Source organism: Indicator indicator, chromosome 7 (assembly GCF_027791375.1).
Source record: "Indicator indicator isolate 239-I01 chromosome 7, UM_Iind_1.1, whole genome shotgun sequence".
Lineage (NCBI taxonomy): Eukaryota > Metazoa > Chordata > Aves > Piciformes > Indicatoridae > Indicator > Indicator indicator.
Window position 1 is genome coordinate 7,393,711 of NC_072016.1, and position 15,346 is coordinate 7,409,056.

The following is a 15,346-nucleotide window of genomic DNA, read 5'->3' on the forward strand; positions in this document are numbered from 1 at the left end:
GAAAAGAAAGCTTCCTCCCATATACATATCATTTGGAGTCATGATTCATGCCATGAGAGGAGCAGTGTAATCCCAGCTCATACTGTGACAAACATCAAAAGAGTAATCCCAAATCCTATCACAATGCAGTGAATAATCATGATGAATTATGTAGGCTGCTGGAGATGACACACTATAAACAACTGAATACATCATCAAGGCAAGCAGTGAAGCTTCAGCATCTGGCTCTGCATGACAGCTACCAAAGACCTGCATGGGTCTATCCTCTAGCACTGCCAGCTGAAACGGAGAGGCTTTTTTTTTTTCTCCCAGACAACCAGCAGCAGAACGAGGGGACACAGTCTCAATTTGTGGCAGGGGAGGTATAGGCTGGATGTGAGGAGGAAGTTCTTCACAGAGAGAGTGATTGCCCATTGGGATGGGCTGCCCAGGGAGGTGGTGGAGTCGTCGTCCCTGGAGATGGTCAAGAAAAGATTGGATGAGGCACTTGGTGCCATGATCTAGTTGATTGGATAGGCTGGGTGAAAGGTTGGACTGGATGATCTTAGAGGTCTCTTCCAACCTGGTTGATTCTATGATTCTATAATTCTATTTTATGAGCTATCCACCCTGCTTAAGCCTTGTAATTTCACTGTGCATCTGCCACATCTGCAGCAGAAGTAAAGCAACTGGCTGGAGGTGGAATCGCTGGGGAAGAAACAAGAGGGAGATGTATGCATGTCTGTGAGGGAAAAAGAAGGTAGAAAACCTAAAAGAAAATAGAGGAGGAGTTAGTGGGCTTGTGGTAGTTTCAGGCTGTGCCTAGAAAATTTTCCACAGATCTTGAATAGAAAGTGCTACAATGTAGATAAATCACTATTGGATGTGGAAATTGGACAAATATCTGCCATAAGGCATTAGGGCAACGAAGCTGGTGAGGTGCCTGGAACACAAACCCTATGGGGAGAGGCTGAGGGAGCTGGGGGTGTTTAGCCTGGAGAAGAGGAGGCTCAGGGGTGACCTCATTGCTGTCTACAACTACCTGAGGGGAGGTTGTAGCCAGGTGGAGGTTGGTCTCTTCTCCCAGGCAACCAGCAGCAGAAGTAGAGGACACAGTCTCAAGCTGTGCCAGGGGAGGTCTAGGCTGGATGTGAGGAGGAAGTTCTTCCCACAGAGAGTGATTGCCCATTGGGATGGGCTGCCCAAGGAGGTGGTGGAGTCACCATCACTGGAGATTTTCAAGAGAAGCCTGGATGAGGCACTTGGTGCCATGGTCTGGTTGATTGGCTAGGGCTGGGTGATAGGTTGGACTGGATGATCTTGGAGGCCTCTTCCAACTTGGTTGATTCTATGAATCTTTGCTAAAAGTTAGTTTTGTACACTAGCCTTCTCTCTCTTTTCTGTTTCCTTGCTCTGGCAGGCCACGAACAGCAACTCTTTGCTCTTTCTCTTGTCCCATGTATGGGGGGAGGGAAGGGAGCAGCGAGGGGGAAGCTGTTAGTAGCCCCCTGGTTTGCCCAGGGGGGGTCTTGTGTTGTTTATAAATTGTAAATAATGTGTATTTTGTACATATTCATTGTATTTCATTTTTAGGTTGTAGTTTTGCTTGTAAATACGTCTTCATTTGTTTTCTAACTGAGTTTGTCTGGCAATTTTATGCTGGGGGGAATTTTCAACCCACCACATGGGCTTTGGTAATTGTCTGTTCCCTGGGGAACAGATGATAAAGTGAGTGAAGCTGGGAGAACCCTACTTGCAAGATGCCAGTCTGGGCTAATGACACACAACAGGCAATGTTTGGGACTTTCAGGGATCCTGCTATGATGGTGATGCAAAAGAATTTAGGGTGGAACAGGAGCAGAATTTCTCCATAAATAAATCAACACCTACCTATTGCTGCTCCCTGGGAGCAGGATGATGCAGTGTGATAGGGAATGTACTGTACTGTGGTACCACTTCATACCAAGCACTTTGTAAGTCCTAGAGCCAGCCAAATGAGCAGCATGACAGTTCCCAGTCAGATCTAATATTTAATCTCTGTACTCTAATACAAACATAAAAGGAATACAGCAGTTGTCATTTTGGTTTATACCTAAATTCTAACTGGCTGCTTCTCTGTTGCTATACTTATTATTTTCAGGTGCTGTGAAAGAGCAGAAGTTCTGGAGATGATGAATAACCTAATGAAGTCAGGGGAAACTGCATAATTAAGCAAGGTTGGGGTAAAATCATAGCTACTTTGGAAGAATTATAACTAACTTTAACAAGGTCAAGATTTTACCTCAGGTCTTCATAAAATAGTTTGCCACCAAAGATTTTTTTTTTCCTTAGCCCTGGAGGATGAAGGCTTATAGCTTTAATTTTATTTATCCCTTCTTACATAACCATGAATGCTCTCATTAGCCATATAAATGTCTAATACTCTTTTGAATGCTGGTAAACCAAGCCTTTCATTAGTAGCCCAAGGGCAAAATAATTCTTTTTGCCAGTGCTACAGATTTATTAAGTTTGAGCCTTATAATATTCTCCTCTTAGGTGGGCCAGGTGTATGCTTAATTCTTCCTCTCATAGTTAGAACATGATTGCTGAATCACTTTAAAGTTTAGCTATTGGAAAACATCTTGGTGGATTTCTCTGCAGCTCTTTCACAGAAGAAACAGTTGCAAATAGTCACCAAGATCAATTTGATGTGGGGGGCTCTCAGGTGTGCCTTTCAAACTCTTTCCCTTTTGAAGACTATCCCATTCCTTTCTGTGGGCTGGTTTTACTTCCTGTCCACCCAGATCCAATCACCCTCACTTTGATTGCTTCAAATGACTTCCAGTGTGAATTTAAAGATAAAGTGGCAGTTTCTATACTGAGGGAAATGGCTTTATATTTCTCTCTGACTCTGATTTTTCAGTGTTTTATCTGAAGCTTTCTTTGAGTTTGTTTAGCCTTTGGCAAGTTGGGATGTGTGATTTGTGATGTAGCTGACGTATTTTAAGCACACTCAGGTGATCAAGATAGGAGCTATTTTAAACAGAAAAGATGGAAAAAAAATCATATTCTCACCAAAAAAATAATTGAAATTCATTTGAGGGCAAGTGTAATAGCTTTGTTCAGACACTATTGTGTGAGGGTTCTCAGTGAATAGCTCTGTCATCAAAAGGTTGTGTGATAGCAAGCAAATATTTCCCTGCAAATGTTGTTTTTCCTAATCCCTCTCACATCATCCTTATCTGCATTGATATCTTCAAAATGGGACATTGGATGGGCTGTTGGATCTTACATTACATGCAGTGAGGTTCAGGGTGTGGATCCGAGGCAGCTGAGCTGGTCACAGATTGGTGACAGAGAAGAGTGAGATCCCTCTCTCTTTCTTCCTCAGCCTTGGCATTTACCTTGCTGCACAGAGAGCCAATTCACCTCTCTAACCTACCTAAAGGTTTCAGGTTTTGCCAAGGTAATTTTCTGCTCTTTTAGTAAATGGAATTGATGCGCTGTGGGGTCAGACCTATGCCAGAGCTGACTCAAGGCAAAGCTTTGGGAGTGGATGGCATGGGAATAAGGGCAAAACAGGAGAGAGCTGGAGGGTGAGGACTGTTGATTTGGTCTGAAAAATGTAATCTGTGTATCGAGGAGAGTTTGTCATGGTTGTCTACTACTGTACAAACTTCCTTTGTGAACTTGGGTGAGCAATGCTGTCCTTTGTCTGCCCAAGATCCATGTTGCTACAAACAGGGTAAATGCAGGCAGGCTTCAAAGGCTGTGCTGTTGCTGTAAGGTGTTTGTTGAAAGTCAAAAGAATTTAAAGCACTGTTTGTAACTATGCCTGTGAAAGCCAGCATTTTCACAAATACTTGCTCTAAAGTCAGGCTTCAATGTAGATATCCAAGATTGTAAGTACTCAACCATCATCTCTTCCTTCTCTATCTCTCACTATCTTTGTTATGGTTTATAGGTGATGAGTAACTCTGAATTCAAGCTGTTTCCATACGTGCGTGAGACTATATGGATTTGGAAATGTTGTGTGAGGCCAGCAGCTTTGACAAACCAGGCCACTGTTTTGACCGAGATGTCTTTTTGTCTTTCTCTCAGTGTGAGCTGAGCTGAAACTCAGTGCTTGTCACAGAGATGCTCCTCAGCAGTCTCAGAAAGGGCTGAAGGTTGTTGAATAAGAAACTATGTTACCAAGTTTTGTGTATGCCAGTCTGACTGAAGAATGGGACAACACAGCTTGGCAGCAAGCATTTCTGTCCACCTAATACATACAGATGGCCATGGCTGAGGTGTGTGTCTTGGCAGATGGCAGTGACAGAGTGGTGTACAGACCAGAGGCATTGTGCTGCTAACCAATACACAAACTTTTCCTTTTCTATCATCCTTCACAAATTTTCCTTACTTTCTAGTGAGCAGAATGAGATTTCCCTGTCCTTCCAACCCCCAAGGCAGTACCTGATCTACGACCAACATTTATATGGTGCTCCACAGCAACTAATTGTGCAAAGGCTTGTTGATTAAAGACAGTTTTGAAAGCATGCAGTTGTTGTCAGATGCAGCTGAATCACATTTCAGAGACATTGCAGGCTGTGGCTGGACGTCCTTTACTGATTTTTCACTGTACCATCTGAAACACAAGCACCTCTGCCTCCTGCCTATCCAGCTAGTGGTTTGTGTCTCACTATTCCCTCCATGCTACTGGTGGAAGGAGCTGGGCAAAGTGCTCCCTATTCCACACTGTGAAAATCATCTAGGCTAGTGTGAGCCTTTGGGCCTTTCAGAGACTCAGCTGGGTGTCTCTCAAGTGAATTCAGGGATTCTCATGTGGTCCCAAGCTGGCAGAGCTGTGGGGATGCACTCCCAGGCAAGAAGCACCAACAGATGAGGCTGGGGAAGACCTCTCCCCAAAATCCAGCTCCATACTCATCAAGACAAACAACCATCAGTTGCCTCAGGACTCCTCACTTCTGGTCTATGTTTTGACATTGTCCAAAATGGGTTTTTAGTCCAGAACACAAAGCCTAAGAGCTAGGACACATCTCTTTATCCCATCCCATAGGCAACTTCCCTCTTGCACATTCATTGAGCTGTATCTTGTTTAGGGAAAGGATCATGGATTTGGATACAAGAGTTTCAGCTCAGCACTGATGTTTTACTGCAGGTCCTCTGGCATCTCTTTTTACACCATTAGGGACTGCAGTGCCCTAGAGCCATTTTTCCCTTTAAATAGAAGAGTGTTTCTGTAATTTTATCCTGCAGTATATATGCCACTTCACAAAAGCATACCACAGATATATTTGCCATTATTATTCCCCTGAGTTTTATTCCATTAACCATAACAATATGTCATTAACTATTTAGGAAGTTCAGCCTCTAAACACACTTCTAATTTCAGAATTTTTTGTTATGTCCTGTATAGGACAGAGAGAAATGATTGCTTTAGAAAAAAATGGCTTTGAGGTAACACATTACTGAAGTAATTTGAAATGATCTGAAGGAGTCATTTGGAAAAACAGCTTTTATTATTTTCTTTGCCAGTAAATTAAAGAGGGGATAAAAAACAAGTGATTGGACTGAAGCAAGAAATATATTTCCAGGTGTTTGCAGATGATGTTCTAAATAATTTAGTAGCTAGGAACAGTGTGTTATGCAGCCATCCAGCAGAAAAGAGAAAATTGAGGGTGTACAATTCTCCCAGCTACTGTTCTGGACTTACTGATGTTTACATCAGCAAAGGAGTGGAATAACACAGTGGTGAATCTGGCCAGTGTATTTGCTGTTTCATAACAACATGCAGTTCCTCTTTGAAAACATAACACTGAGAGCCTCTCAGGTCTCTACCGGCTTTCTGTTGGTCTGATTTTATTTCTTCTTTTTTTTTTGCATAAATACAAATTCTTCCAAATTAATCTCTACATGTGCAACCATGATTTTACATCCTTCACTTCCTAGGGATCTGGTCTTTTCTTAAGTGGTATATACATTTTGCACTCCTTCCTATCCATTTTTGTCCTTGGTCTTAGCCAGTAGCTCTACTATAATTTGTTTCTTGCTCCTAGACTGGGCTATGAAAGCTTTTTCTTTTAAGAGCAACAACTATGACTGTGTAAGGGTGAGGTGTCACTTAGCAAAGGTTTTAAGTGGCATCACTGGCATCAGGAAAGAATATGACATTGTCAGTGCAGCAGGTTGCTCTGGATCACTGCAAATGTTTGAAAATGACAAACCACTGCTCAGTACATCACAAGGAGGGAGTTAAAAATCATGGTTTAAATGTTTTATTGTGTTTTTTTTTGTTGTTTGTTTATTTTTTGTTTGTTTGTTTTTCTGTGTTAATTCTGAGTTTCTGAAGTTTGTTTCTTCAGTACAGGTTTACTGATTTAGGCACATTGCATATGGATGTCTATGCAGGTGTGGTTGAGTATATCATGGAGAAATTATACTCCACTCATCTGGTGGTCTGTCCTATCAACACATATTGCTTTTAATTGCCAATTTAAATATCCAGTAAAAGTACTGTGCTTGGAAGGCTCCCACTCTTCACTCTTACAGTACTGTAAACTGCAACAAGACCTGTAGGTTGCATAAATGATTGTTTCCCCATCTCTACTGTAATTTGCTTCTGACTTCAGCATTGACAGTTTCCTGAAGCCCTGACACTTATGGACTCCTTGGGGCTGACTGCTGCCTTTTTGACTGGCAGGCATGAAATTTGCCTTAAGTACTTTGAAACTCTTAGAAGTATCCAATTGAAAAGTCTTTCTTTTTTAAGAGTAGCTGAAGTAAAACAAACCTTTGTGCTTATGCCATCATATGAAACATGCTATTTTCCTTAAAATACAGACTGACAACTTCAAAGGCACCAATGTTATTATCAGGCAGAAGTTCCAAACAATCAGGCTTGAATTATATATAGTTCCAAGCAGCTGTTGCATTCTGAACTAGGCTTTGTTAAATGTACATCAGGGTCTCAGAGCTGTTTGCAAAGAAGCAGGCTCCTGTTCCAGGAACAGGGTTCTAGGAATAGAATTTGTACAACCTTCACCCCAAAGACATTTTTTTCCAAACCAGCTACACAAAGAATGTACAATAATGTGTGGAAAAGGAAACTCTGGCTGCAGGCAGATCAGCTTTTCAGTTGTCCTTGTATCTGCATGTACATTTGAATAACCTGTCATTTATTTGAAAAAAAAACCTTGGTCTTGGATCTCACAGGAAACAGAGGACTGCATTTACATTTCTAGTTTGTTGATGAGTAGGATTTTAGGCAAGTGGGTTGTTATTCCCATGTTCTAGGGCACTGTTTTGGACCCTGAGCAGATTTCTGAGTATAACAAGGGAGCAGCAAAAGCTTTTAATTTCCTTTAAAACTATAAAAGTCTGCTTGCAGACAAACTGTACTCATGTGCTTGAGTTTTCTGTTTATGTTTTCTTTCATGCCTGCTACAAGAACTTTTAAAGTCAAGTTTTGATGTTGATGATACTAGCAGATTGAAAAACACTTGAAACACATGAAGTGGTCTGAAGTCTTTGCTCTGCAGAAGAGTCAGGCTCTGAAGTAACTTCTGAACGGTGAAAGATGTCTCAGTAAATGAAAACCTCAAGCTGCAAAACTAGCTGTGAGCTGAGGGAGTCTACTTCTGATCTACATCAATCTAGTGCCCTCTTGATCTGTCCCTGCCTATGGTTCCATTTGCCTTATTTTTGATCCTTATTTTCCCTATGGATTAGAATGTGGGTATCTGGCAGACTTCTTCAGACAAGTCCTTACTGCTCCTTGATAAAATGAGAGGTATGTGTCAAGATGAAATATGTGAGATGAGGCAGGCAGTCAGAACAGGGGTAATGATATGGAGTGAATGGGAACAGATCTAGCACTTACAGACTAATTACTGATGATATTTGTGTTACAGAGAGGAGGTCTTCTGGTAAGGCTACTGTATTTCATTTCATGAACATAGGTCAGTTGTACTGTTTAGTCTGGAGAAGACTGAGAGGGGATCTGATCAATGTCTATCAATATCTGAGGGGTGGGTGTCAAGTGGAGGGGGCCAGGCTCTTTGTGGTGGTTCACAGTGATAAGACAAGGAACAATGACTTCAAGCTTGAACATAGAAGATTTCACCTCAACATGAAGAGAAACTTCTTGACAGTGAGGGTGACAGAGCACTGGAACAGGCTGCTCAGGGGAGTTGTGGAGACTCCTTCTCTGGAGACTTTCCAAACCCACCTGGATGCATTCCTGTGCAGACTACCCTGAGTGATGCTGCTCTGGCAGGGGGGTTGGACCTGATGATCTCTTGAGGTCCCTTCCAACCTCTGATATACTGTGATACTTAATTAAAAACTTGTAACTTCTAATTTTCTTTTTCATCCATACATGTTTTCCTCTCCTTCTTCTTCTTCTGGGAAGGAGAAGTTAAAGGGAATATTTAAATACTAGATGTGAAGGCTTCTCTGTTCCTATAAACAGATGATAGAGGACCTTTTACAACCTTTAATCAAACAGGAGCTGTTTTCTGTGGATTTTTTTTCCCCCTCAAATAAATAGATGCTGATTGGCAAATTGCTTTTTGAAATGGTGGAGTTCTTTAGAACTTTTCTGCTTATTAGGAAGTTGCTTTGGTAAAAAACAGCACTCTGTCTAGCTCCCTTTTGGGAAGAAAAGGAAAAGAAAGAAAAGAAAAAAGAAAAGAGGAAAGAAAAGAAAAAAGGAAAAAGGAAAGAAAAGGAAAGGAGAGGAAAGGAAAGGAAAGAAAAAATATAGTGATTAAGCAAAGAGAGGAAAAAAAATAAATTCAACACTCCTTTTGCAGTTCTCTCACTTATGAACTAATACTATATGAAATTTGAATTAAAGCTGCTATATCTTTATTCTCCATGAATAAAGCACAGTACAGACCTTGCCACTATTACAGAAATTCTTTCAAGTAATACATGACAAACCCAGGTACCTTTGTTCCTATACAGTTTGACTTTGAATTGGGCTTTTTCCAAAGGTCAAAGTCTCATCACTGATCTAAACTTACTGATAGCTTCATAACAACAGTTATGACTTCCCTCATGCAAGTGCAGCATTAAACTGTAGCTTGTATGTTTGGAGCAGAAAAGATCTGGTAGAAAAAGCTACTGAAGAAGCTTTGAAGCTACTGAAGAAGAAATGTTCTAAAATGGTAATGGTAACAAAACCTGGGAGCTACTGCAGAATAGGTCTGGGGGATGTTACAACTGTAGTAGCATAAAAATATTTTGGGAAGGGTGAGGAAATGGAAATTAAAAGAAGAATAAATGGTATCTAGAGGATGAAAACATGAAGTGAAAAGACATGAATGAAACTTTTCTACCTGAAGCATTTTTCAGTTCACAGAAAGGGAGAAGGCTGAAAACATTGGATATCCTGAAATCTGTATTCTCTCTGTATTATTGTCTCACAACTTTTCACATTGTATTCACAGTACCTTATGTGGTAGGTGACAAACTGTTTTCTGCCATGACAAATGCTGCTCTGTATACTTAAATTTTTCCCATAAGTAACACCGTATGCATGTGTGAACTTCTAGTGGTTTTCCCAGTAGTGAGTAGTGTATTACACTGGCACTTCAGAAACTGAATTTGCATCTTCAGTTCTGGCACTGAAATTTAGTAAAACCTTCTACTTTTTATTTCCTCTGCAGCCCCTATCTCTTTAGGTTTGTGAGGTTTTATACCTTCAGTGTCATGGCTCATTTAATATTTTAAAACGCTTATACACTGGGCCTTGATTCCAAGCAATTAGTACAAACTCATGATGATGATTGTAAAAACAAGGACTGTGACACCCACCAATATTCATTTTAACTCCCTTGAGCACAACAGACTTTGCTGTCTGGGGCACATCACTCTTTCATTTCTGTTGTGCTGAGAGGAATCTCAAAGTTGCATCTCAAATTTCCAGGCAAAGTCTCAATATTTGATTTAACTCTTTGTTTTCAGCATCCATCATGGGAAACAGCTAAGTCTGGTGTTAATCAGCCTTCTTTTCTAGATATCAGTGAACCCATGCTGATTCATACCCCTGACTCTCAATATCAGCCTGTGAATAGCACCTTAAATGGCCAGGATATTTTTGTTTCCAGGATCATATCACCACTGTCAAATTTTCTGGCAGAACATAGATAAAGTCTCAGCCTATTCAGCTTCTTAATTAAATTAGGTATTTACAAAAAGCTATACAAGATATTTGCAAACCATGTCCTATCTCTAAACACGATTATGTAACATCACTGCTTCTATGATTTCCTTGTCATTTTAAGCCACATTTGCAATAAGGGACTGATGAAAAGCTCATTGAAGTCAACAAAGGCCAATGAGTTCTACTTCAACCTTTAACATTCTCAATATAGCAAGAAATAAGCTACATCGGCTTCACTGCTGATGCTTCTATCCCCATCTGTAGCCTATTTTTTTTCTTCTTGCTCTCCTTGTAACTTTTTTCTCTAAGTTTTGTAGGATCTATTCAGAGTTCTGGCAGGAAATTGAGCCAGGCCAGCAATTTCTAAGTACTATATATCAGAGACAAGTGGAACACTTTCCTGTGCCTCTTTTTCACACCCTTTCCATCCAGGGAGGCAGCTAGGACCAGTTTGCCCTTTTCTTTCTGCCAAGTAAAAGACAGGTAGCTTTTGGGTAAGGGCAAGAAGTGATTCCAGAATCCTCTGAATTCAGAAGATTTGAAGCTGCTGCTCTGTTTTAACCATTTGAACATAAAATATTCCAAACAGTCCCTTCTGGTTGATAATGGCTGATGACATTGTTCGTGGGAGTGACACAGCTCCTGTTCAGCAAGTGCTTCACCTGGCCTGGTAAGCCAGTGAGCAGACTGTTGGTCAGTTCTACTTTCTCAGGAAGAAGTTAATGTCCTCACCCTGGCCTAAGAAACAGGACAATCCTTTCTGTGCCTTGTCAATATTTATTTGTTTCTGTGTTCTTTTATTTTTCCAAGCATTTGAACCTTGTCACTTTCTCTACCTCTCCTCCTTTACTTCACATTCAGCTGCCTTACTTTTCATATCTTACATCTTGTCTCCTTTGCAGCAGGACAAGCCCACACATTATTTTTGATAAGCTGGCATATAAAAACCAGGATACATGCTGTTGTGAAAGAGAAGGCATCTGTAGCTTCAGGAAATAAAATGTTTTATTGGCAAAATTGGCTTGACAGGGTACACAATAAACTGACAAGGACTTTCGTGTTCACACAAATCCATCAGCCAAAGCTGCTTGAAAATATTTTGTTGCTGCTTTTATGACTTTTCAGGTTCTTGGGCATATAGTATTTTCCTCAGCCTCAAAGAGACACCAGAATAAAATTGAGGTATATGTATATATATATTTAAAAACCTATGAAATGGATTTTAAAACCACAATTATTTATTTATTTGTCTGCATGACAGGTTATTAAACCAAGTCATCTTCCCAGCACCTCAAACCCATATAGCAGAAGTCCAAGAAGAGAAAAATTTCTTGTGATCATACACAGTTATGATGATGCTCATCCTCTATAAAATGATGATATTATGTGAAGCCCCTGGTAGCAGTTTTATTCGTTGCTGGGTATAAGCAATATTCCTTGCTACACATGGATATTTTCAGAGCAAGCCTTCACTGCCCAACACAAGTATGAGCTATGTGTGGCTGGTTCACTGCAGGCAGGTTGATGAGCAGCAGAGAGTGACCACTGTAGCTTCTGCACTGGACTGCCTCAGTGGAGTTGTAGTTCACTGATGACAATTACCAGGGGTTTTGGGCTATTGCTATTTTTGACTCTGTAAATCTTTGTCATTCTGCTGCTTGAATGAGAAGTCTTCAGAGGTACAAGATAGGAATATTATCTTTTCTATTCTCTATTGTCTTTTTTATTCTCTTTCTAGGGTTGAGAGGATGATAACTCCAGGGACAGCACAAGAAAAAAAAGATGCCCAGCTCAGTTTCATTTGGTGCTTCTGTTAAATCAAAATGTGAATGGTGTTGTTCAGCTAAACTAAAAAGTACCAGGCCCAGAATCACAGAGAAAGTTTCTCTTTATTCTGCATTGACCTTTTTGGTTTTCCTGAAGGATGCTCTTGGTTTTCTGTGTAATATCTGATCTAAGTCACATCTCTGCTGTCTTCTGTCTACAAGGTGCCAAAAAATGGAACAGAATGGTTCATTTTCCCTGCGTATGTGGAGTAGCAGAAGGCTTGTCCATGAAAAAAGGAGTCTGCCACATCAAAGTTTTGCTGATTTGGTACATCTGCAGAGGATTAAATGATATATGGAGATGGCAGTGTTCTTCTCTTGACAAATGTTGCACAGACTTCAGAACCAGACAGGAAATGTGCTTAGAGAGATTCCCTGGTCATTTATTAACAAAATGAGCTTTTATTTTGAATTGCCTGCTGCACCTTGGTCCTGCACCATGGTCATACAAAAAGGTTGTAAAAGATGTGATTGTTTGGATGTCAGATGAAGGACATCTGGGCAACAAGAAGAACAGTCTCAGTGCTGAACAAAATAAAAAGACTTCAGGACCTGGGTTTGTTGCTAAGGCAGATCCAGACCTTTGCCATCATCAGTTTCTTGGTAATGTTATTTCTTCATAAAATCCTCTCAAACATTTCATTTTAGGTCATGCTTAAGGCACACTTCACTATTCATCTCTGCAGTAAGCACTAGATCTTTAACAGTGACTACTTCCCAGTGAATGTATTTTCTGGAGGGACTCTTTAATCTTGTACTTGTCAAGTTTTTATGCTGTCTCCAAATCTGCACAATACACACATGCCCTAGGAGGCCAGTGATACGTGGCTGCATGCGTAATCATCTTCTTCTGTCTTACTTTCCAGTCACTGCCCTGTGTACATTTAGCCATCAGAACTATTTGCCATTCTTGGGCTGTGGTATTTCTTGTATTTCATCCCTATGCTCCTTCTCTAGCTGCCAGAAGAGCAATTCCTTGGAAGCCCAACCTTTTCCCTATCAGCTGTACAGTAATGGATGGGTAGATTTTTCTCAAAGACAACAATTTTATTGGCTTGGCTTCTTGTGATTTGGTTTTGTAATTGCAGGGTCTTAGATACCTGGACATGATTTTCCATCAGGGCTACGACTATTCTCTGCCCTTATACCAATGTTTTCAATTTATTTTTGTCATCTAAGCATTCTTTCCTAGGAGAAATATTAATGTGGGACTGCTCCACTGCTCAGTTGTCCTTTCTTCTCTAGCCATGGGAACTTCCCCATTGCCAAGTGGCCCACGTATGCTAGCTTGCAGATGTTTTCTGACCTTCATAACAGCTTCTTAGCTTTGTGCAGGATCACCTACACCAGATTACACAGGAATACATCCATGTGAGTTTTGACTATCTCCAGAGGGAGACTCCACAACCTCCCTGGGCAGCCTGTTCCAGTGTTCTGTCAGCCTCATGGTGAAAATATTTTTCCTCATATTTCCATGAAACTTCCTATGCCTCAACTTCCACCCATTGGCCCTTGTCCTGTCTATTTTTCTCTGAACTGTTGACCAGAGTTACTGCAACAGCAAATTATTCCAGCCAGGATTCTTTTATTCTATTTTTTCCCCCCTATTTTTCTAGAAACAGCAAGCATCTATTAAATGTCCTTCAACTCTACTCCAACAAAGATCATGTAAGTCTTCCCATAATAAGTCTTCCAAGGAGCCAGAGTTCCCCCAGAACTCAAAATCCTGGATTGAAAGATATCATATGTTGAAAATGCCACCACTGAACAATAGTCTTTTCCTGAAACTCTGTAAGATACTTTACCAAGTAAGCAAGCATCAACAGTTTCTCAAGAAGAATAAAATCTGTCACAGTGTTTTCCGCTTTAGATTTGAGTATGTCTTACCTATACTGATGAATGACACTGTGTATCCCATAACAATGTGCATTACCTGAGTGCAGCCACTTCCAGAATGTAGAGGCATGTGATTGAGGCAGGACAGGAGCTACAGTAAGCTTCAAGGGATGCAAGTGCTGCAAACTAGTACTGAAAGGACCTGAAAGACACTTATTGGCCATTTATAACCCAAAACATCTAACATGTAGACATACAAATGTTGTCACAGTGTCATACGACAAAGCTAAACTAGAAACATTTCAGGGTAGATTTTTAAATTACTTCAGCAGTACATCTGCAAAGAGTTTTAGGTTTTATTTCACTTAGATGTGAAGAGGCTGCCCAGGGGGGTTGTGGAGTCTCCCTCTCTGGAGGTACTCAAAACCTGCCTGGATGTGTTCCTGTGTGATCTGCTATAGGTGATTCTGCTCTGGCAGGGGGGTTAGACTGGATGAGCTTTTGAGGTCGCTTCCAGCCCTTAACATGCTGTGATAATACTCAAAAGAACAGTTAGATGATCTGAGTAGTGGCCAAATACTTTCATTTCCTCTGTGATTAGGTACTATTCTTTAAATAGTACTTTTAAAAACAAAACCAAACCAGTAATCTTATTAGGTCTTGGCTACAAGTTTATTAAAATGATAATTCTGTGTTCTGAGCTAGGCTGGAATTGGTTCTATTGTTGTCTTCGTTTTTTTATTCTCATTTTTTTCCTAAAAAGGAATGAAGTCACTGAATGGTGGCAAGGTAACTTTTTGTTTATTTATAAACAGTGGACAGCAGCCAATTGGTAACTGGTGGGAACTTTTGCAGCAACCGAACAGGAAGGCTTTATGCTTTTAGGGTGCACTGATTCACAGCACGTAATATAAATTGTAACCAGATTGAGTTTGTTAATAGTCTTAATTGAGAATTATGGTTAATGATACTCATTGGATTTTGCTATGGTGTCTGGAAGGGTTACCTTTTTGAGCTGCAAGGGTGAAGAGGGCTAGTGTGGTTCCATATACTTCCGTCTGAGGCTCTGGCCAGCCTGATCCTAGTGTGAGGTATCCCTGCCCATGGCAGGGGGGTTGGAACTGGATGATCCTTGTGGTCCCTTCCAAGCCTGACTGATTCTATGATTCTATGATCTAGTAGGATGTGTCCTTACCCATGGCAGGGGGATTGAAACTAGATGAATTTCAGAACAGATCATGAATCACAGTCACAAGACCCAGATCCTTTGGTGTTTATAATTGCATTAGTTTGCAATGGCTGTGGTCTGAGGGAGCTGGGGTTGTTCAGTCTGGAGAAGAGAGGAGGCTGAGGGGAGACTTCATCACTCTCTATGACTACCTGAAGAGAGGTTGGAGGGAAGAGGGGGCCAGCCTCTTCTGCTTGGTGGCAAGTGACAGGAATAGAGGAAATAGTCTCAAACTGCACCAGGGGAGGTTCAGGTTGGATGCTAGGAAATACTTCTTCACAGAGAGGCTTATCCAACATTCAAATGGTCTGCCTAGGGCAGTGT